This window comes from Bos indicus, chromosome 9 (assembly GCF_029378745.1).
Source record: "Bos indicus isolate NIAB-ARS_2022 breed Sahiwal x Tharparkar chromosome 9, NIAB-ARS_B.indTharparkar_mat_pri_1.0, whole genome shotgun sequence".
In the NCBI taxonomy this organism is placed as follows: Eukaryota; Metazoa; Chordata; class Mammalia; order Artiodactyla; family Bovidae; genus Bos; species Bos indicus.
The window spans coordinates 68744668-68767580 of NC_091768.1; the positions used below are offsets into that span (position 1 = coordinate 68744668).

Sequence of the window (22913 nt, forward strand, 5' to 3'; positions counted from 1 at the left end):
TTTTAAATAAACCCTGTGTCTGGGAAAAAATAGAGCTGCATAAGGAAGCATTACACATTCCTTCATAACCTGGCATGAAGGAAATGCCTCAGTGTGCTGGACAAACTCAGCATCAGGCCTTGGATGACTTAGATGTTACAGTAGTCAGTTATTCTTTCTGTCCAGTTGGGATATTTATTATTTATAAACTGCTAAATAACAAATTTTAAATTATACATTTCATGTTATGGAGCCAACTTCATCATTTTCGAGTGTCCAACCCTGTTTCTGCACATTCCTTGTAAAGGTAATGTGTATTAAAATTGTGGATATATAAAGTTGAATGTAAAGCTGCAAAGCCTTGCTTATGGTTCAGGGGTTCTTCCAAGTTGAAGATAGGCAGGTCAGATCATAGTCAAATTCGTTTAGGCAAAAATAGGTCTTCTTAGGTTTTAGAGTCCTCCTTCATTTCCCTTTCTTCTTGGGGGGGACCTTTCTCTCTTTGGGTCATTGTGATGGATGGCTGATTGGCTACATTTTAGCACAAATGACTTTGTGCGTTAGTTGGGTCTTAAGTCTTAAATGCGTTGATCTGGCCTGTGAACTTCTCTACAGTGAAGACTCTGTCATCCTTGGGTGTGGGTCCCCAGTGCCCAGAAGCATCTGGAACTTGGTCTTCATTAACTGTGAGTGAAAAACAGAAGGACTGTACAACAAAGGTATTGTTCCCAATTAAAGCTATTTTGGGCATCAAGAGAGAACAAGGGGGCATTTTCTTAGTGCCGGGCCCCTGAAATCCTTTGCTAATTGTATTTATCCTTTCTCATTTCTTTTGTCCTCATGGCTGGTGGTGACCATTAGGGAAACAAAAGTGGGGTCTCTTTATCCTCCAGCACCGCTGGACACTGTTGCCTCAAGCCATATTTCTCTAATTACAACATTCCCTTCCCCGCTTCCTTCCACCCCTGAAAAAGCATCTGTTTTAGAAGAAATAGTCAGCAGTCCTCTGCCACTGTTTGATCTGTGTAAAGACTGGGTCTGTTAAGAAAATCCCTTCATCTCAGTGGCTCTCAAACTTCAGTAGCATCCGCATCACCTAGCGGGCTTGTGAAAACAGATTGCTGGGCCCATCCCCAGGGTTCCTGATGCAGTAGGTAGCACTAAGCCCATTAATCTGTATTTCTAACAAGCTCATGAGTTATACTAATGCTGCCCTATGTTGAGCACACTTCTCCATCTGAACTCTTCCAGGGCTCCTTCCCCAACCCGCCCCCAAATTTCCCAGTGCTAGTTTTTCTCCAGGTACTGGTTTTGCTTTTTCATATTGCTTTTGAACTACTGGAATGTTCCTGATTATTTCTCTTTCTGATATTTTATGTGTCTACCCAAATGTTGTTTTGATTGTTATGGATTATGAATTCTTACTCTTGTGAACTGTCTTATCCCAGAAGACTTTCTAGAGAGAGAAATCTGAGGGAGTTGCCTGCCCAGCTCATATGAAGGCTGTATTTGGTCAGTAAAGGGATGGTTTCCTTATAGCAAACATTTGGGCCCTTTAACTAATTATTTAAGAAATGTATCATTTTTGTTGTTGTTGTTATACTCCTGGTATCTAGCTTATTAGCTCGTCGGCCTTTTAGAAATTATTAAAAAAAGAATCACTTCAGTATATTGGTGAAAGATAAAATTAATGTGTCTGCAATTTTGCACAAGGAGTTTTGTCATTTAGTTGACTGCTTCAAGCTTTAAATTCATGGTTGTAACTCTGAAGTTGAGCTTGGCATAACAACAGAGCAATTTGACTTTTAAGAATAAAGACACATGTGAGCCTAAAGAAATGAAAGTCCAGGGGCTTCCCTGGTGGCTCAGTGGTAAAGAATCCACCTGCCGATGCAGGAGACATGGGTTTGATCCCTGATCCAGGAAGATTCTACGTGATGCGGAGCAACTAAGCCCGTGTGCCATGACTATTGAGCCTGTTCTCTAGAGCCCAGAAGCCACAACTACTGACCCCACGTGCTGCAGCTACTGAAGCTGGCACTCCCTAGAGCTCTGAACAAGAGAAGCCACTGCAGTGAGAAGCCCTCACACTGCAGCTCGAGAGTAGCCCTGCTCGCCTCAACTAGAGAACAACCTGTGCAGCAGTGAAGACCCAGCACAGTCAAAGATAAATACGCAAATAAAATTCTCAGAAAAAAAGAAAGTCTAGATTTTGAGTGATCTTTGGTATGGGGAGGGAGGAGGGAGGAGGGTTTGGGATGGGGAACACATGTATACCTGTGATGGATTCATTTCGATGTATGGCAAAACCATTAGAATATTGTAAATTTAAAAAATAAAATTAAATTAAAAAAATGTTTGTTAATAAATTAGTAAACTACAAGTTACATTTAATGAGACCATAAAGTCAACTTTTTCCAGATGGCTTATCTGGGTATTTTCTTTATGTGTATCTTTTCTCTGTGTATATCTCTAGTTACAAGCGGGGCATTTGTATACCTCAGTTGGTAAATTAAGAACAGCTGTGTACATTTTGGTGTTCGTTCTCCAGTGGTGTATGTGTGTAGTATACAAAATATATTTTTGAATAAATGAGAGCTTACTACATTTTTCTTTTTATATTAATTAGCATATTTATTGAACATTTCTTCCTGTCATTAAATGACTTTTTACATTTTAAAAACTGACTACATAATTTATGTGAATGTATCCTAATTAGTAGATCAAATCATTGTGCTAATATAGTCAAAAGAAAAAAGAAAACCATGTTGCCAGATTACCCTCTAGAAAGAGAGAAAAAACTTTTGTATAAACATTACGCAAAAAACTTTTTGCTGATATTTCCTTGGTTTATACTTCTTATCTGATACTTTAGGTAAAAAGTGAAGTCTTTATATTGATTGGGTACTAAAATATTATCTATGAGTTTAGGGTAAATAGGAGTCAATTTTTTATATTCTTTTCAGTTTGGGAAATAGATAGTCCAATCTGTAGCAATAAAAAGATGAAATACCAAAAATTATGCCCCAAAGTAATGAGATACATAAGAAACTAAATAGATTGAGTGTTACCATCTGTTACTTTCTTTGGGGAATATTTGATCTTTATTTCATCTATGCATTGGGTGATATGGTATTTGTTTTTTGTTTTGAGAAACTTGATTACTTTTCACATACCATCTTGATAATTTTTATGTAACTAGTTCTTATAAAGGTTAGAAGCTGAGCTCATTTTGTCATCACAACACTTGGAAGTGATTGAGGGCATGCCACTGTGCCATTCAATTCAGAGATGCATATGATTTCATTCTTTAACATATTTTTTCTTTAAAGGATAAACTTTGTTCTTTCTTTAAAGAATATATTTTTCCTCACTACATTCTAAATTCATGATCATAAACTCTTCTTTCTCCCCTTTATCTCCTTGTTTTCTCTCAGCCTTTCCAATTAGACCTCCTTCCCCTAATTCTGTTGCTGTTAACAAGCAGTACATTTGAAGAAGGAATCACATGATTTCAAGCTAAACAGCTCTGGACTTGAAATCTTGCTTTTCTACTTCTTTACTGTGTGCTGTTGAGCAAATTACCCTCTCTGAGCCTCAGTGAAATGGTACAGTTTTTCCTCCCTCACAGACTTTTTCTGAAGATTAAATATGATGATATGTACAAAGTTCCTAAAAAAACTCAGTAAACACTAATACCTTTCTCATCTTAAATTTTTTATTCTTTGTTCTCAAGTTGCATCCTTTCCCCCAGAGTCTCCAGATGACTCATTTGAACCTCTTGGCAGATCTCTTGGAAAAGATTCAGGATAAACCTTTTCCCCCTCTTTCTGGGATTCATCAGTATTAAAAAGTCACCATTTAACTAACATTTACTTTGATCTCAGTAAGTCCATAGAGTTTAGTTTAGTCAACTTTATTCCATTTAAGTCTGAATGAATCCTAAAATGAGTTTTTAAGCAGGACATAGTCCTCAAGTCTTTTATAAGAAGGAATTACTATCTGAGATCACAGGTCAAGCAAGGAGCTATAATGGTGACTAGTGTCTCCAACAAGCAAGGCTTAAGTATGTTACCACTGAATTCTGTGTTCTGCTTTGGAATTGCTGACAGAAAGTGATACTTTTTGGGTCTAAACTTCCAGCCAGTCTGAATTCGCGCAAGTGCACTTGTGGCTTATCTTCCTTCTGTTTCCTCTGTTGGGAATTCCTCTGCCTGTCTGCTTTTGCTCTTCCCTTCTTTTAAGACAGCTTGAGGGTCATCTTCTTTATGAAATCTCTCCTACTCATTCCTTCTCCTCCCCAACTCCAAGGTCATTATCTCCTTTTGACCCCTTGAATACTCACATCATCATGCCAAGAACATTTTTCAGTACTTGCTTGTCCTCCTGCTCCAGGCGCTCAGCCCGATGAGAGCACAGAGGATGTCAGATTTACTTTGAAGCTCTGGACAGAATCTGTGTTCAATTGGAAGAATTAGGAATGTTATTTGATTTACTTAATTACTTGATTTCATTATCTTACACAGATTTTAAGAAGAAATGATGAAAAGTCCTCTTCATCATTCAAAAAGTAATAAAACAAAATAATCCAGACACCCTATAAATACATGGTTTAAAGCAAAGGACACTAAATCCTGAATAAGCTGGGTGATCAATTCTCTACACTGTTTTTGTTTTAAAGATACAACCAGTTCTTCAGGAAGTGATGTCATGGCTACAGAAGTTGTATAGTCAGAACTGGAGTTGGAGATCCTACAAAACAGTTGTTGTTGTTTAGTTGCTAAATTGTGTTCAATTCTTTGTGACCCCATGGACGCTAGCCCTCCAGGCTCCTCTGTCCGTATTTCCCAGGCAGGAATACTGGAATGGGTTGCCATGTACATCTTCCCAACCCAGGGATCAAAACTTACATATAAATTACATGTGTTCTTGGACTCTTTGTTCATTGGTATGATGGGGATATTGATAACAGCTTTTCACAGTTATTGAGAATTTAAGGAGACAATATGAGAATAAGCCAACCTATGCCTGGTTAAACTTGAAGAAGCTATAAATAAAATCTGTGGTATAAGCATGTAACTATAGAAAAAAAAAATATATATATATATACTCAGTACACAAATGAAAATTTACCACTATAACCCTACTAGTATTTGATTTTGATGAAAAAAATCAAGATTGAAAGCATTTTATTCATTTATCTGGAGGAAAATTCCTTTACAATGTTATGTTGGCTTCTGTGAACAACAAGGCGAATTGGTCATAATTATATATATGGGTCCCCTCCCTCTGGAGCCTCCCTCCCTTGAAGACATTTTAAAACTCAGATTGAAGTCAAGTGAACTGATCAAAAAGCCCAACCTTGGCATAAACTCATCTTAAATAAGCCCCAAGGATGTTAATGCCTTGAAGAAAAGTTAAATGTAAATATTAATAAACTAGTTACTCAGTCATGTCTAAATCTTTGAGACTCTGTGGACTGTAGCCCACCAGTCTGTTCCATTCATGGGATTCTCCAGGCAAGAATACTAGAGTAGGAAGCCATTCCCTTCTCCCAGGGTTCTTCCCGATCCAGGGATAGAACTTGAGTCTCTTGCATTGCAGGCAGATTCTTTACCATCTGAGACATTAGATTAAGTGTGGAAAAGGCATATATGAGGTAACCTTTGAGTGCATGAATGGTTTCCACATAGCTCCTGCCGTAAGGACCTGCCAAGTCGGACCCATGCACTGGGATAATTCATGGGTCTCTGTAGACATAAGCTGTGCTGCATATGAAGGATGAAATGGTAAATTGAGGGGACAGAAGAGAGAGTTCATTGCAGAGTTTGAAAATTAAATAAAGTTTAGTCTTGCTCCATCATCTTTAGGAGAAGATGAATGTAACTCAGGTTAAGTGGAAGACCCCTTTCCGGACCCCCAGCCCAGTTTCCCTCTCATAATGAAGCTAAAGATCTCCATCCAGCCTTGGTGGCTGCATGCTTTATGAGAATAATAATTTTGAAGTTTCAGAGTGCTTCTCCGTAAGAAGCTCATTTGCATAACTGAGTCAAAACTAGAGGTCAGAGTAACTGAAGGCTGTGAGCAAGGACTGGGCTTTGGGCAAAGGAAGCAAAACACACCACCTCCAAAAGCCAGAAGGGAGTTGTGTGAATAAGTTAGGATAACCCAGGCACAGAGATAGCTGATCAATCCTGATAAAATATTTTCTTTACAGTACACAGCATTATCCTTGAGAATATTCTAGATTATAAATTTCTTCAAGACAGACACCAATTCTTAATTCATCCTTTATATTGCCTTGTATCCAGTAAATGCAGGTGTTGCCAGAAAAGGTAGAATTGTTTTCTGTGTTTCAAGATTGTGATGTACTGTAAGTAAACCTTTCGTTCCTGAATTTCTGGTTTAGTCGAGTTAGTGATTTTAGCCATTTTCTACTTTTTCAAGCTCTGCATTTTGGCCTCAAAGGTTATATTACACCTGCTTTTAAATTAGCAAGTCCACTGAATTACCCAAAGATCTAGCAGGTCTACCTTTTACTCTGTTTTCCAAGTTTCAGGATCTTTTTTGTTGTTAGAGTCCCACAGTGGAAATGAAATAAAAGTAATGCATGCTTCATGCAGAGGTGAATAATTAGATATGCAGAAAGTGAGTGTTCTGTTTCATATTCTCCACAACCCCACTCTTCAAGCATAAACCTTGTTAACAGTGATGCTGCTTCCCACATCACTTCAGTGCATATCCAAACACATATCTGTATGTTTGATGTAAACAGGACCTTACTCTTACAGTTGTTATAAAATCTCAAAAATATGATGTGAATGTTTTTCCTTATTGGTCCATGTTCATCATTTTGAATATCTGAATAATACTCTATTCTACAGATGCAGCACAGTCCTCTGTTGATGAGTCTTAAGTTGTTTCCAAGCATTTTCTATTATCGTGGCACTGAATGCATGATTTTCTATGTACTTCTACAAGTCTTTCTAAAGGATGTCTTCTTAGAAGTGAAATGGGGGCATCACAAAGAAAATTTGAACTTTGGAAAGTCATTCTCATATTAACCTCAAAAAAAAACCAATTTGTCCTCTCATGCCAGCTTGTTAGAGTTTGTTTTCTTGCACCTCACCAGTAAGGGGCATAATTAATCCCTCTTTTTTTTCCCCCATGTTTATCAATTAGCTACTTTACTTTTGAAGTAGCTTTTGTTTGCATTTCTTTACTTACTATTGAGTTGCCCCCCCTTTTTTATTGGAGTACAATTGCTTTACAGTGTTGTGTTAGTTTCTGCTGTACAATAAAGTGAATCAGTGTAAAATATATCTGCTCCCCTTTGAGCCTCCCACCCATCCCCACCATCCCATCCTCTAGGTCATCACAGAGCACTGAGCTGAGCTCCCTGTGCTCTACAGCCACTTTCTGCTTGCTATCTATTTGACACGTAGCAGTGTAATATACCGGAGAAGGCAATGACATCCCACTCCAGTACTCTTGCCTGGAAAATCCCATGGACGGAGGAGCCTGGAAGGCTGCAGTCCATGGGGTTGCTGAGGGTCGGACACGACTGAGCAACTTCCCTTTCACTTTTCACTTTCATGCAAACAGCAACCCACTCCAGTATTCTTGCCTGGAGAATCCCAGGGACGGGGGAGCCTGGTGGGCTGCCGTCTATGGGGTCACACAGAGTCGGACACGACTGAAGCGACTTAGCAGCAGCAGTGTAATATACATCTCAATCCTACTCTCCCAGTTCCTCCGTCCTACTGCCCTTTTCAGTTGTTAACTGGACTTTTGAATTTTTTCTTCTGTGAATTGACTATGAATGTCTTTTGTCCATTTTTCTCTTGAATTGCTATCTCTCACAGGAAACTACCAATGAAGCAAACCATTCTAAAGTATAACAGATAGTTGAAGCTAAAAATATTTCAGGCGTGATCCCAATATGCCCTGCCCCTGTAGAAAATCATAATGCACATGTATAATGTTTTTAGAAACACGGTGTTATGCTCCGTTGATTTTAGGTTAGGTCTCTCTTGAATCATTTTTACTGCTAAGCATTCTTTCCAGTCTTTTTCGTATTCCTGACATTTCATGTAGCCTATCATTATTCTCAGTTTTCCCTTTTTAGCTAATCTGTTTAGAGCCAGGATTTGTGGAAGATTCAGTCATCCCAGCAACCCTCAGAGGACAAGTCTAGTCCTTATATGAATGTTTTTTTAAAAGAGGTGAAAAAAAGTAAGGACTTTAAGGAAATATACGGGAGTTGTTTATGCCTTCAGATAGTTAATGTTTGCAATAATAATCCATAGTTTTCTCCCCCAGTACATTTCTCATCCTCCACTTTCCCACCTTTCTCTCTTCCTTCTTTTCTGCCTTTTGCCCATTTTCTCTGTCTCTCTTCTCCAGCACCAGCTCTGAACCCATTAATTTTTGTCTCCTGGAATTCTAGATAGAAACTCAGTAAAATAGGTATCTACTGGTAATTCTTCAATGGTGAAACAGTGGTTGTTCCCATTCAGTAGACCAGAGAGAGGCAAGGATGTCACTTATCCTGTTGTTTACTTGTTTGCCTTTGTGCTCTGGGTGGTAGGGGATATAGACAGGTAATAGCAATTGTAAGTTTAAACTTGGGCTTCCCTAGTGGCTCAGATGGTAAAGAGCCCACCTGCAGTGCAGGAGACCTGGGTTTGATCCCTGGGTTGGGAAGACTCTTGGAGAAGGGAATGGTTACACCCTCCAGTATTCTTGCCTAGAGAATTCTATGGACGGAGGAGCCTGGTGGGCTACAGTCCATGGGGTTGCATAGAGTCAGACATGACTGAGTGGAGATTTAAACTTGGGAAAAAGAAAGCTAAACTATATCTGGATGATATAATTATATTTCTAGAACACCTAAGAGAATGAACTGGAAAGTTTTTTCTTTTTTATTACTAAGTGAGCAAGTTCAGTAGAAGTAGCTTAGTTCAAAACTAATGTATAAAAATCAGTAGGCTTCCTACATCCAAACAGCTACCTGAAGATAGAAATGATACTGACAGAAAACATACCAGTGTGCAACAGAAATCCAGTGACAAAATACCCAAGGAATAATAAGTAACAAAAAATAAGAAAGATCAATGTTTAAAAAAAACTATGACATAAAACTTTTTAGATAAAATGTTGCAGTGGTATAACAAAGCCAAGTTTCCTTTGGCATGATCCCATAAACATACTAACCAGATTTTTAAAAACCAAATTTGTGAGTTCATAGGCAACATAAAATATGTAACAATAGACAAGAAACTTTTGGCTAAACAGAATGAGAATGGGCTAATCTTATCAGATATTCAAATATATACTTTAATACAAATGCTAATTAAATCAGTTTGGTTCTGGCAAATTAATAGACCAATCAATGGAACAAAATGGTAAGTCTTAATTTTGACCCATATGCACATGAGATTTGGTATATAGTACAAATATATGAAATTAATATGTGATGGAAGTAGCATTTTAAACCAAGGAAGGAGAGATTGGTTACCTGTTCAACAAAGTAGATCTTTATCTCAGTTCTTACACAAAAAGAAATTCCAGATACATTAGAAAATTAAAATGGAAGAGAATTGGAACATAGAATTATTGAAAGAAAACATGGGAAAATTTTTAAATATGATCTAATCTTGAAGATCTTTCTAATGATCATATGAGGGGCCTTGACCTGCCACGGCTTGAAGTGGAGCTTAGCTTTCCAGGCAGAGACTGGGTCACGTTGGAGAGAGCACCAGATCCTAGCCACTAGACCAGTGGTCAGTGACAAGGGCCCTGGCCCTTCAGAAAAGAATTTCCACAAGGGAGGAAAGTAGTGAAGCAGGTATTTACTAGGAGGAAAAGAGAGGATAGTACCTGTGGATAGTCACACAGGACACAGGTGAACTCGCACACACAGAGAGGGAGAGACGTGCCCTTGTGGTAGTTTAAATCACTTATATGGGACATTCCTTCTGACTTTTCTTTGGCCAGTCATTTTGGTTTGCCTGGTTCACAGCCTATATCTGGGCTTCCTTGGTGGCTCAGTTGATAAAGAATCCCCCTGCAGTGCGGGAGACCGGGGTTCAATCCCTGGGTTGGGAAGATCTCCTGGAGGAGGGCAGGCAACCCACTCCAGTATTCTTGCCTGGAGAATCCCCATGGGCAGAGGAGCCTGGCGGGCTGCAGTCCATGGGGTCACAGAGTCAGACAGGACTGAGTGACTGAGCACAGCACAGCTCTGTCCATATTTGGTAGATCTCAGGATCCTCCTTTGTGTGTGCGTGCATCTCTTGACATCACACCCGTTTGACCAACAAGGAGCCTTTCTGCATGTGTGGTCAGGGAGGTCTTCTGACTTGAGAATGAGAACTATGTGGTCTGGGCAAAGCCCAGCCACCTCCCTTAATTGTCCTGCTATTCTCTCCTTGGAGTTTCCTCCACAGGGAATGAATCTCCAATTGCTTTACCCTGGGGTGGGGCAGCATCTACCTCCTGCCTCAAGGCCATCAATCAACATACTGATATTTTCTGTTTGCTTAAAGATGCAATCAAAAAAAGTAAAAAATATAAATTAACTATGGTTGCCAGCATATCACTACCAGAGAGCTGATTTCTTTGGCATATAAACAGCTTGTATAAATCAATTCTAAAAAACCAAATGAGAAAAAATTCTCCCCCTTCTATGGAAAGTAGTATGAGAAATCCAACACTGGGCTTACCTCTGGGAAGGGGAACTAGAGAAACCATGAGTGGGAGAGATTTCCTCTTTGTACTGTGGGGTTTTTATAATACCTTGAGCACAAGTAGTTCCCAAATAAAGATGAGAGAAAGACAGATTGGGCACCGAGTACTTTTTGAAGCTGGAAGTTTCAAAATCTGTTTTCCCCAATTCCCCTTGCTGCCTGCCACCAACCTGTACAAGTAGGAGAAGGGGAAGAAAACGAAAATAGAAATAGTTACATGCATTTCCACTGCCTTCTGTTTTTTTTTTTTTTTCTTTAAATACATTTACCATTAGCAGAGGCTTCCCTGATGGCTCAGATGGTAAAGAATCTGCCCACAATGTGGGAGATGTGGGTTTGATCCCTGGATTGGAAAGATCCCCTGGAGAAGGGAACGGCAATCCACTCCAGTATTCTTGCCTGGAGAATCCCACGCACAGAAGAGCCTGGCGGGCTACACAGTCCATGGGGCCGCAAAGAGTCAGACACAACTGAGCAACGGACACACACACACCATTAGCAGCTTTTCTCTAAAGGACCTATGGAAAATGTCTTGCTCTACTCACCGCAGGGTAGGCCAATAAATCTGAGACAAGGTATTGAGACAAAAGGACTTTATTTGGGAGCCGGCTGACAGAGAAGATGGCAGGCTAGAGCCTCAAAATAAGCACTTGTCAAGGCCTGGATGGTTCTTTTAGGGATCAGAGAGGAGACGGGAGGTGAGGAAACAAACAAAAAAACATTTACTTCTTACAGATAACTTCTAGAACAGCAAACTTCAGGCAGGGGGATGTGTTAGTTTCACTTCCATACAATCCTTCACTGGTGGGCAGGGTCAGGCTATCTCCTTGAGGCAGGCCATGATGTATACCTACAAAAACAAAAGTGGCTAGATTAGGGATCCAGTCAGAGAAGCAAATTCAGTATGAATTCAAAATTAACCCTTCCTGATTACATATCCTCTAAATGCTGAAGGACTTTTGTATTTCCAGGCTTAATAGATTGCTTTGTGTGTGTGTGTGTGTGAGTCAAGAGGAGTTTGATCTTGCCATCCCTCACAAGGCCTCTCTTCATACCACTTTTTATCTTGCCTGAAAGGCATTCTTGCTCAGATTTTACTTACGGGAAAAATAAGTAAGTTCTCTAGAGGGAATGATGGACTTTGAACTATTTCCTAGTGTTTTTCTAGGATTTTAAAAATGCTACATAGCTTAGAGCTACTGAAATTTGATGTACTATCTTGTTACTGAGGATTAAAAAGATGACATGTGTGTGTCCGACTCTGTGCCCCCATACACTGTAGCCTTCCAGGCTCCTCTGTCGATGGGATTCTCCAGGCAAGAATACTGGAGTGGGTTGCCGTACCCTCCTCCACGGGATCCTCCCAACCCAGGGATCAAACCCGCGTCTCTTTTGTCTCCTGCATTGGCAGGTGGATTCTTTACCACTAGTGCCACCTGGGAAGCCTGAAAGATGACATGGCTCACCTCTAATTTAAATGGTGTTTTTGCTTCCCTGGTGGCTCAGAGGTTAAAGTGTCTGCCTGGAATGCAGGAGACCTGGGTTTGATCCCTGGGTCGGGAAGATCCCCTGGAGAATGAAATGGCAACCCACTCCAGTACTCTTGCCTGGAGAATCCCATGGCGGGAGGAGCCTGATAGGCTACAGTCCCTGGGGTCACAAAGAGTAGGACACAACTGAGTGACTTCACTTTCACTTTCCTCTAGTGAGAGATGTTCCTTCTTTACAGTAGAGAAGAAGTTAAGACCTTTTGCCTTATTAATGGTACTGGCACAGCTGTGTCACACGCAAAGCTGATAGATGTATCAAGACACTGGCTTCAAAGTAGAGCAGCTGAAATTGAAACTTCCTAGTGCACTCTAGCTTTCCCCCTCATCTTATAGGAATATCAGCCTGTGTTTGGATTTTCCAGGCATTTAAAATAACTGGAAAGGACATTACTACTACTTAGAGTCTCACTTTCCAAAACCGTCTTCGAAAACATGGTCATGCTACCTGTAAGTGAAATTACCAGATATGTTCTCCTGCAGAGGAGGAATCCATATAAAAGGTCCAGTTTGTGATTTAGATACTTCAGCTCTTTTTCCAGGAGTATCTCAGCTAATTTCGTGCACCTTAGTAAGTTTGTGATTTCTTTAGCTTCCTTATACCAATTCCAAGTCCACATCCTGCCAGGAAATGCAGTGAACATGGGTCATTACAATCCTTACAAAAACTTTTTCAGATTTGAAGAACTGGGGTCCAGGGTGAGAAGTATATTTCTACTTTGGGGAAAATAAGTTCTGATATCTTCTGTTCCTGCAGAAAATGTCTCCCACTGTCTCTCCGCAGGGTTTTACCTAACAGCTCATTATGGAGCTGTTATTTGGCCTCCTGAAGACTTTTGTGTTCTGTGGGCTTCCTGGATTGTAGCTCTTGGAGAAAATTGTTCCATGTCATTGTTGCACAGCTCATGATTGGTTTAGGCCCATATTTTATAGTTTGTCAGGCCGGCAGGTTATGGAAGCATCAGTAACAAAGAATATATATAGATTTCCAAGTGCATTCTACATTCTTAGCATTTTCTGTATGTTTAGAAGGTACTTGACCATAAAGTGACATTTTTTCTGGGTATCGTGTTGATAATTATAAAAAATTCTGTATATCCCCTTAGTTCCAGCATTCATGTGGAAGTTGAACTATACTAAGTATAAGAATTGATACTTTTGAACTGTGGTGCTGGAGAAGACTCTTGAGAGTCCCTTGGACTGCAAGGAGATCCAACTAGTCCATTCGAAAGGAGATCAGTCCTGGGTGCTCTTTGGAAGGAATGATGCTCAAGCTGAAACTCCAGTACTTTGGCTACCTCATGTGAAGAATTGACTCATTGGAAAAGATTCTGATGCTGGGAGGGATTGGGGGCAGGAGGAGAAGGGGACAACAGAGGATGAGATGGCTGGATGGCATCACTGACTCGATGGATGTGAGTTTGAGTGAACTCTGGGAGTTGTTGACGGACAGGAGGCCTGCAGTGCTGCAATTCACAGGGTTGCAAAGAGTCGGACACGACTGAGCGACTGAACTGAACTGAACTGAAGTATAAAGAAACCATTCTCTCCAGGGCAGACCAGCAAAGGTCTTCAGAATGTACATAAAATCATAGCTTAAATTTGTCACAAAATTCACATTTCTTGAATTTTCGCTTTCTATCAATATCTTCCCTAGTTCTCATATTCCCAACCCATATTCTTCATTTTCAGTCTGTTTTATGTTCAGGTGTCCCAGTGGGAACAGAATGGTGCTTGCAGAATTGATCAGATTACTCAGGCGTTTGATTTAATTGTGTCATTAAAATAAGTAAAAATATCAGATGAACTGGTTTGGGTTTGTCTACTTTGTTTTTATTATTGCTAATATTATTTTTTGACACAGATGTATCTAAATCTCAACAAATAGAATGAATTGAAAAAGGAAATCATGCTTTATTCTTTTGGTAGTATATTTCCCACCTGTCTCTCTCTTATATACACTCAACTCTTCTTGCAACTACCACATTTTTAATGCTTCTAGCACTAAAATACACAGATTCCACTCAGATAGTTTTTGACTGTAAATCCCGGAACAAACTTGCAGTCATAATTTCCTTCCCCTGTGCAGTGACCCATCACTGATTATTTAACTCAATATATTAAAATAGGTTTTTAGTTTGCCTACCTGAGCAATGAAAGGGTTAATAATATTGAACAACGAATTAATAATAATAGCTACTGTTCATTGAGAAGTTATTTTAACCAACACTATAGTGGACAGTTTATATATATATATATATATATATATACACGCACACACACACACACATATGCTATGCTAAGTCACTTCAGTCGTGTCCAACTCTGTGCGACCCCATAGATGGCAGCCCACCAGGCTCCCCCGTCCCCGGGATTCTCCAGGCAAGAACACGGGAGTGGGTTGCCATTTCCTTCTACAATGCATGAAAGTGAAAAGTGAAAGTTAAGTCGCTCAGCCGTGTCCGACTCTTAGCGACCCCATGGACTGCAGCCTGCCAGGCTCCTCCGTCCATGGGAATTCTCCAGGCAAGAATACTAGAGTGGGTTGCCATGCCCTCCTCCAGGGGATCTTCCCAACCCAGGGATCGAACCCAAGTCTCCTGCATTGCAGACAGATTTTTTTACCATCTGAGCCACCAGGGAAGCCTTTTCATGTATAAATGTGTGTGTGTGTGTGTATGTATAAAACTTAGCTTTATCCCTAAGAAGATCTTAAAGTCAGACACAGATGCTGACCGTAGCTCCCAGACACTGAACTGTATTATTTCCTCTGCCTATTAACAACCCTATCGGTATTATCCTCATTTTACAGGCAAGGAAACTGAGGTTGCAAGAAGATGAACCAGTTTTTCAAGGATAGTTGTTAAGCGATATGCAGGGATTCAAGTTCCCTCGGGTCTTCTGCCACCAGTGTACTGTATCCTCTCTATTCAGGACAGGTTTTGTCATTTTATACATGGAGGAACCAATGTAACAAAAATTTAAAACAACATGTCCAAAATTGTATGGCTATCAAGTGATGAAGCAAGGATGTAAAGTCTTGTCTTTCTGATTTCAAGGTCCACGTGCGAAACCATTATGCTACACATTAAAAAATGATTTCTATTCTATCCTTATTTTTTAAACTTTAATATGATTGAGCTATCAGTCACCCATAGGCATTTTCTCTTTCAACTCTGGGAAGTATGTAGATTAGAAATACTCTTCTAAAAAAGTTTCAAATGTCTCTACAGGGAAGAAAGTCCTAAAACTGTTCTAGCTTGAACAGAAAATATTTCCATCTGTCACATTTGTGGATACCACATGGGGTTTTTATATAATGCTTTTGTTTGGTCCTGAAAGCATAGATTAATTTTTACTTCCCTTTGGCAGATAGCCGTACCGTCTGGCAACTTGTTAAACCTTGAGATAAGAATAAAAATTCAAACAAAAAAGTAAGGCGATATCAAGTATATTTAAAATAATAGGCAGACTTCAGCTGAGAAGATGAAGAAAACCCATGGAGCAAGGACCCTTGTGAAACAGTGAGAAATAATGATGACTTTGAATCTGTGTGGCAAACTTCTACTGATGCCCCAGGTGTCCATGACCTGCTGCTGCTTCTTGGAAGCCTCCCTGATTCCTCCAGATAGTATGGAAGAGCATTCTGTTGTAACTTCATCAGAGCTGTTCATTCATTCGATTTTAAATGTATACTCTGTGTTCCCACTGGACTGCATACTCTTTGAAATCAGGGACTGAGTGTTATTATCTTTGTGTCCCTAGTACCTAGCATATTTCAGTTGTATTTAAGCTTTCATCAAGGCAGTTCACAGTCAACAGATAAACTTGCTGAGCACTAATTACATTCTAAGCACTGTGCGAGGCCTTGGCAGATAGCATGAAAAATAATAGAAAAAAGGCGTCTAACCAAGAATGAACATTGGACTTGGAGTCAGAAAACTTGAATTTCAGTCTTGTTTTCTGCTTCTTCATTGTTGGATCTTAGACAACATTCTTGGTTCTTAGTTGGCTAGAAGGAATGTCCGGATTCAGAGTCTTCTAAAGCTTTTAACTCTCCAAATCTAGTTACTTCCTCAGATATAAGGATATGAATACATCTAGAATCACATCTGGTGGATAGTAGGCTCATGTGTGGTCAAAAAGTAGGTCAGTATGGTTAACAGAAGACCTAAGTGTACAGGAATAAACTTCCTTCCATGAGGGTGTAAATATTAAAAACCGGATTTAGGGCTATGAAAAGCAAATCTAGGACGTGCTTAAACTTGTTAAAAAAAAAAGAGTAAAGGACAACAGAAATAAGGTTTTTAGAATTACAATCAGAGCAAGAATAGGAGAGGATAAACCTGATGTTTAGATGAGATGGTGTAGTGTTGATAATGTAACACACAGGCAGAAATCTTCTTTGTCAAGGAGAAAGAGTTTTTGGCTGAGATGTGTAGAATAAAAATGGTCTGGAGGGGATATGAGCTCAAGGTGATGAGTAGATGGTAATGGAGTCCCTGAAACAATGCAAGAGTCTGCATCTCTAGCAAGAAAGGTAGCCAATAAGATTGAATTCCTACTGATGATTTCTGAGCTCTCCAATGAATGGGTATGATCACAGAGGCCCGGAGATGGCCCAATAGCATCCTGGTTTGCAAAGTGAAGAAGCAAGCATGTTGTGTGAAGTTGAAGCTGCTGATCCTAATAGCTAGCAGTTTTGCTAGCAAAATTGTAACTGATTTATGAACACTGAGGATGAAAAATAGGATAATTGATATATAGCTAAAAGTTCAGTTCAGTTCAGTCACTCAGTCGTGTCCGACTCTTTGAGACCCCATGAATCACAGCACGCCAGGCCTCCCTGTCCATCACCAACTCCTGGAGTCTATCCAAACCCATGTCCATCAAGTCAGTGATCCCATCCAGCCATCTCATCCTCTGTTGTCCCCTTTTCCTCCTGCCCCCAATCCTTCCCAGCATTAGAGTCTTTTCCAATGAGTCAACTCTTCACATGAGGTGGCCAAAGTATTGGAGTTTCAGCTTGAGCACCAGTCCTTCCAATGAACACCTAAGACTGATCTCCTTTAGGATGGACTGGTTGGATCTCCTTGCAGTCCAAGGGACTCTCAACAGTCTTCTCCAGCACCACAGTTCAAAAGCATCAATTCTTTGGTGCTCAGCTTTCTTCACCATCCGATTCTAACGTCAATACATGACTACTGGAAAAACCATAGCATTGACTAGATGGACCTTTGTTGGCAAAGTAATGTCTCTGCTTTTGAATATGCTATCTAGGTTGGTCATAACTTTCCTTCCAAGGAGTAAGCGTCTTTTAATTTCATGGCTGCAATCACCATCTGCAGTGATTTTGGAGCCCCCCAAAAATAAAGTCTGACACTGTTTCCACTGTTTCCCCATCTATTTCCCATGAAGTGATGGGACCAGATGTCATGATTTTAGTTTTCTGAATGTTGAGCTTTAAGCCAACTTTTTCACTCTCCTCCTTGGCTTTTTTTTTTTTTTTTTAATAGACATTTATTTATTTTAATTGTCCTCCTTCACTTTCATCAAGAGGCTTTTTAGTTTCTCTTTACTTTCTGCCATAAGGATGGTATCATCTGCATCTCTGAGGTTATTGATATTTCTCCTGGAAATCTTGATTCCAGCTTGTGCTTCTTCCAGCCCAGCATTTCTCATGATGTACTCTGCATATAAGTTAAATAAGCAGGGTGACAATATACAGCCTTGATGTACTCCTTTTCCTATTTGGAACCAGTCTGTTCCATGTCTAGTTCTAACTGTTGCTTCCTGACCTGCATACAGGTTTCTCAAGAGACAGGTCAGATGGTCTGGTATTCCCATCTCTTTCAGAATTTTCCACAGTTTATTGTGATCCACACAGTCAAAGCCTTTGGCATAGTCAATAAAGCAGAAAATAGATGTTTTTCTGGAACTCTCTTGCTTTTTCCATGATCTAGCGGATACTGACAATTTGATCTCTGGTTCCTCTGCCTTTTCTAAAACCAGCTTGATTGTGCGGTAGTTCGAGCATTCTTTGGCATTGCCTTTCTAAAAGCTACAAGTTAACCCAAACTAATTTTGTTGTTGTTGTTTTGGGTAACTTACAGAAGAATATCTGTCAGCTTGTCATTTCACAAAATCATATCTCTTGGGAGAATATGGAAGCACCGAGTGTAACTGACTTTCTTGCTAGACTTATTTATAACTAGTTGAATGACCGCCTAAAAAAATAGCTGCTAATCATCATATTCTTCAGGCCAGGATGCATATTTTGAGGCCCACATCTACTATAGTACCAGATACCAAGTTTTACTAGTTACTTGAATGAATATCTATATAAATTAAAAATGCCCACCTAGGAGGAGGTCTCGAGTGGAAATTCACAGGGTGTAATTCAAGTTTCAGAAGTTTGGGTGAAGCCTTGGATCATGAGAGATAGATTAAAAAACAAACTCTGTGCCCAGGTTAACAAAGTGAAATTCAGTATAGAAAACTTCTTCACTTGAATCTTTAAGAAAAGTCCCAGCCCTACTCTATCCAGGATGGTAGAGAAAGGAGGAGAGTTGGGGTGGTGATTGGTTTGTTCTGAGTCTGCCCCTTCATGTCCTGAAAGGGATCTAGACAGATGTGAGAGGTCAATGCTCACCCAAGGACACACCTTCACTCTCATCTATTCCCAATAAAAATGAAAATGGAAGTCAGTTGTTTCATAGTCACCATTCTAAAGGGGGCTTCGTAGGTGGCATAGTCGTAAAGAATCCTGCCAATGCAGGAGATGCAGTTCCATCCCTGGGTTGGGAAGACCCCCTGGAGAAGGCTATTGTAACCCATTCCAGTATTCTTGCCTGGAAAATTCCATGGACAAAGGAACCTGGTGGGCTGTCCATGGGATTGCAAAGAGAAGGACACAACTGAGCAACTGAGCCTGCAATCACTGTTCTAAAGGTACAAAGCATTCTTTAGGGTCTGGTGTTCTGATAGAAACAGGAATCAAAATAAGAAAAATGGGCAGGTAAAGAAGACCTCAAGTGAAAGCAAATGTGGAGGCCCATGTCATCTCAAATTCTGTAACAGCACAGGCTTTGTAGCCACCTCTGAGCTGTGCGACCTTAGGCAACTTACCTAGACTCCCTGAGCCTTAGTTTTCTCATCTGCAAAATAGAGATCATAAAGATTGTGTCCACTTCCAGAACTGCTGTGATAATAAGTATGTTCTTATACCAAAACACTTAGAATGGTGCCTGACTGTGACCAGTGTGTTAGCTATTATTACTATTATTATTATTAAAACCTAGAAGGATGCTATGATTTGTTATGGTAAGAAGGCTGTAGTTTACAGGATCCCGATTCTCCCATCCCTTCACCTCCAGCCAAAAATGTGGTAAAATGTAGAATGGAGGAGATGTGGCTTTGCAGAATAAATAAACAAGTAGACTTAGGCTATTTTGTGTATACTGAATACTTTGGGTCAAGTTGACAGTGCAGTTTGATGCTGCTGAGGCTTGTGTATTCACTGCTTCTAGATTTTATAGTTTCACTAGGTTTCTATGGTTTTTCTGGTAGTCATGTATGGATGTGAGAGTTGGACTATAAGGAAAGCTGAGTGCTGAAGAACTGATGCTTTTCAACTGTGGTGTTGGAGAAGACTCTTGAGAGTCCCTTGGACTGCAAGGAGATCAAACCAGTCCATCCTAAAGGAAATCAGTCCTGGGTGTTCATTGTTAGGACTGATGCTGAAGCTGAAACTCCAATACTTTGGCTACCTGATGCGAAGAGTTGACTCATTTGAAAAGACCCTGATGCTGGGAAAGATGGAAGGCAGGAGGAGTAGGGGATGACAGAGGATGAGAAGGCTGGATGGCATCACAGACTCAATGCACATGAGTTTGAGTAAACTCCAGGAGTTGGTGATGGACAGGGCGGCCTGGCATGTTGCAGTCCATGGGATTGCAGAGTCTGACATGACTGAGCAACTGAACTGAACTGAACTGTGATTTTCCAATATCAACCCCTCATGTACAAGTTGAGATTAATTTTCCTAAGATGACAACAAATGTATTTTGCATCTTCCTCTAACTCCACTGAGCATGAGTCTAGCATTCAAGCATTTGGGAATGACTATTGCTACCTTTCAAGACCTGGCCCTCCGTCTCTCTCTAGGCCAGCCTGGTTCCCTCCCTTGGTGCTGTGTGCTAAGGCCAGCCAGAGCTCTGTTCCCTAGTCTTTCTTTCTTTCTTGACCTTATCTGAAATGCCATTCACTTGCTTTCTTTCACTCTGATGAATGTTAGAATGCTCTCATCTGTGTGAAGCCTGCTGTAAAAGTCCTGCCTGATGGAAATTTTTATTCTAGGGGTTATCACATTCTGTTCTATGTAGATATACCAGCCCCTTCATTAGCTTTCAAGCCCTTTGAAGCAGTGACTGAGTGTGCGCATTTTTGCTTTTCCTTTCGGGTCACTTTGGCGCTCTGAGTCCTGAAAGAAGCTCATTTAGTGTTGAATTGTTTTGAATGGAATCAAGGGAGGACATTGACATCCAACCTGAACTTGCTAATTCTTGGGCGTTTTGGTGCCTCTGGCTGGCTGGTCAGGGTGGTCTGGCTGAAGAAACTGTGTGAGCTTTTATTTTCCCCTCATTCTGGACTTAATTTCTGTACTCCTCCAGGTTTCTTTCCTTCTCTCAGTCACACTGTTATTCAGCCTGTGCTTTTTCTTCCTGTCCTGCTAACCAGCATTGGTTCTTCCTAAAAGAACCCAGTCCCCCACTGCTCTTTTCCAGCTTTCTCTCCTCATCTGTATTTCTCAAAATATTTTTTTTTCTCTTCCATCCCCCTTTCCTCTATCAACTTTAGGAATAGAAAATGGCATCATAAGGAGAAAATGTTTTAACAAGTTGGGGAGGACTCGGAATGTATATGGAGTGGGAATTCACCGTGGTTGCTTTTAAACCAGATGCAAGCCTTTTGCCCTTGTTTTCATTCTATTCAGAAAGATTTCAGACGAAATCCTTATCCTCCTAAATGGAAATAACTGAGTTAGATGGCTGTTATCTAATCTAAGCATTTTTTTTCAAACACTCGAACTGGTATTGGGTTCAATAAAACATAGATGGACACAGCTTTGTTTTACCCAAGGTTTAGTGGGTGCCCTCAACTGTAGTGTGCATACTTTGATAAACTTCATAGGCTAGAGCTGTGGGTTAGATCATGGTTTGTTCTTCCAACATTCAACTATTTTAATCCAAGCTATAATTCCAATGAAGGATGGATTTATTCACCAGCTTGTTCAGCTAACTAAAACTGTAGGTACCATCCACCACCATGTTATTTAAACACAATTCAGAAATCATAAATAGAAATCCAAAAGGAGAGCTTGATTTCACAAGACAGAATTTGATACCACGAAGAAACTCTTGTAGAAATTTGCCAGAGACCTTGTGGGTCTTAAAATATTCTCTGCTTTCTACTAGCCAGATTTGGCAGCTTGAGAACTATTCATTACAAATAATGACAAATATTTTACCAACTCACAAAATGTTGCTTTTTGTTTTGGCATTACATTTGTTCAAATTTTAAACTAGGAAAGTTAGTACAAAAATCCTGTGGTCATACAGAAATCTCAGGAGAAGTATTATTCCCATACTGAGCATTTTAGCAAATATTTCTTGACACTAACTATGTGTAAGGTATTATATCAAATATTTCTGGTAACAAAAATGAGAGTTAAACTTAATGTTTGACCACAAGTAGTGGAAGAACTAAGACACTGTAATATGGTGAGTGCCATAGAAAATTTGCTAAAATGCTCTGAGGCACGAACTCATGTGGGATTTGCTTAACCAGAGAAGGCTTTATAAAGAAATGGAATATTAGCTTTATAGATTAGCCAGAGGATAATATGTGAAATATGTGAAAGAGATAAAAGAGGATCTAGACAGATGAAACACTATTAATGAAGTCTCAGAAACATTGTATGGAGTTCAGGCAGTATGATTCGGTTTTAGTTTTATGTAACTGAAAGAGAGTAGTTGGAGATGAAGCTAAATTCCATGGGTCTGAAAACCCAGATTAAAACGTTGGTGAGTAATGAGAATATTTTACCTATTCTTCCACTCTGTAAACAACTTCAGAACCATATTTTTAGATAATTAATCTAAGCTTGATTGTGGAGGAAGAGAAATGGAGTTTGGAAGACCAGTTGGGAGGTCATTATAATAGTCTAGTAAGTGTTAATAAGAATAGCACTAAGCTGGGAAGAATAGGATTGGAATGAAGGAGTAGAATTCAGAGACATTCTATAGTGAAAATTTTTAGGATTTAGAACCTGATTAGAGGATAAGAGGCAGAAGAAAAGGAGGACTTAAAGGTAGCTATGAAGAGTCAAGCACAAGAACTGAGGCCATTGAAAAAGTCGGACAAGTCAAGTGGTGGGTAGAAGGTGAGTCCAGCCTGTGTGGAGGGGATGGAGGGGAGCTCAACTTTGCTGGAGAAGCATGATTGTGCGTAAATATGTTCCCCAATGGGGAGCTGGAAGTGTGAAACTAAAACTCAGGCTACAGTTCAAAATACAGACTTGGGACGCATTAGCATTAAGGAAATAGTGGAAGGTGTAGGAGGGAATACGAATGCC

At 40.0% G+C, this 22913-nt stretch overlaps 1 protein-coding gene across 2 annotated transcripts in view; it reads left to right on the forward strand.

Annotated features, from left to right (window-relative positions):
* The window catches only part of TMEM200A (transmembrane protein 200A), an 86355-nt gene that overhangs the window by 59705 nt on the left and 3737 nt on the right, over window positions 1-22913 (forward strand). The gene's annotated exons all lie outside the window — the stretch shown is intronic.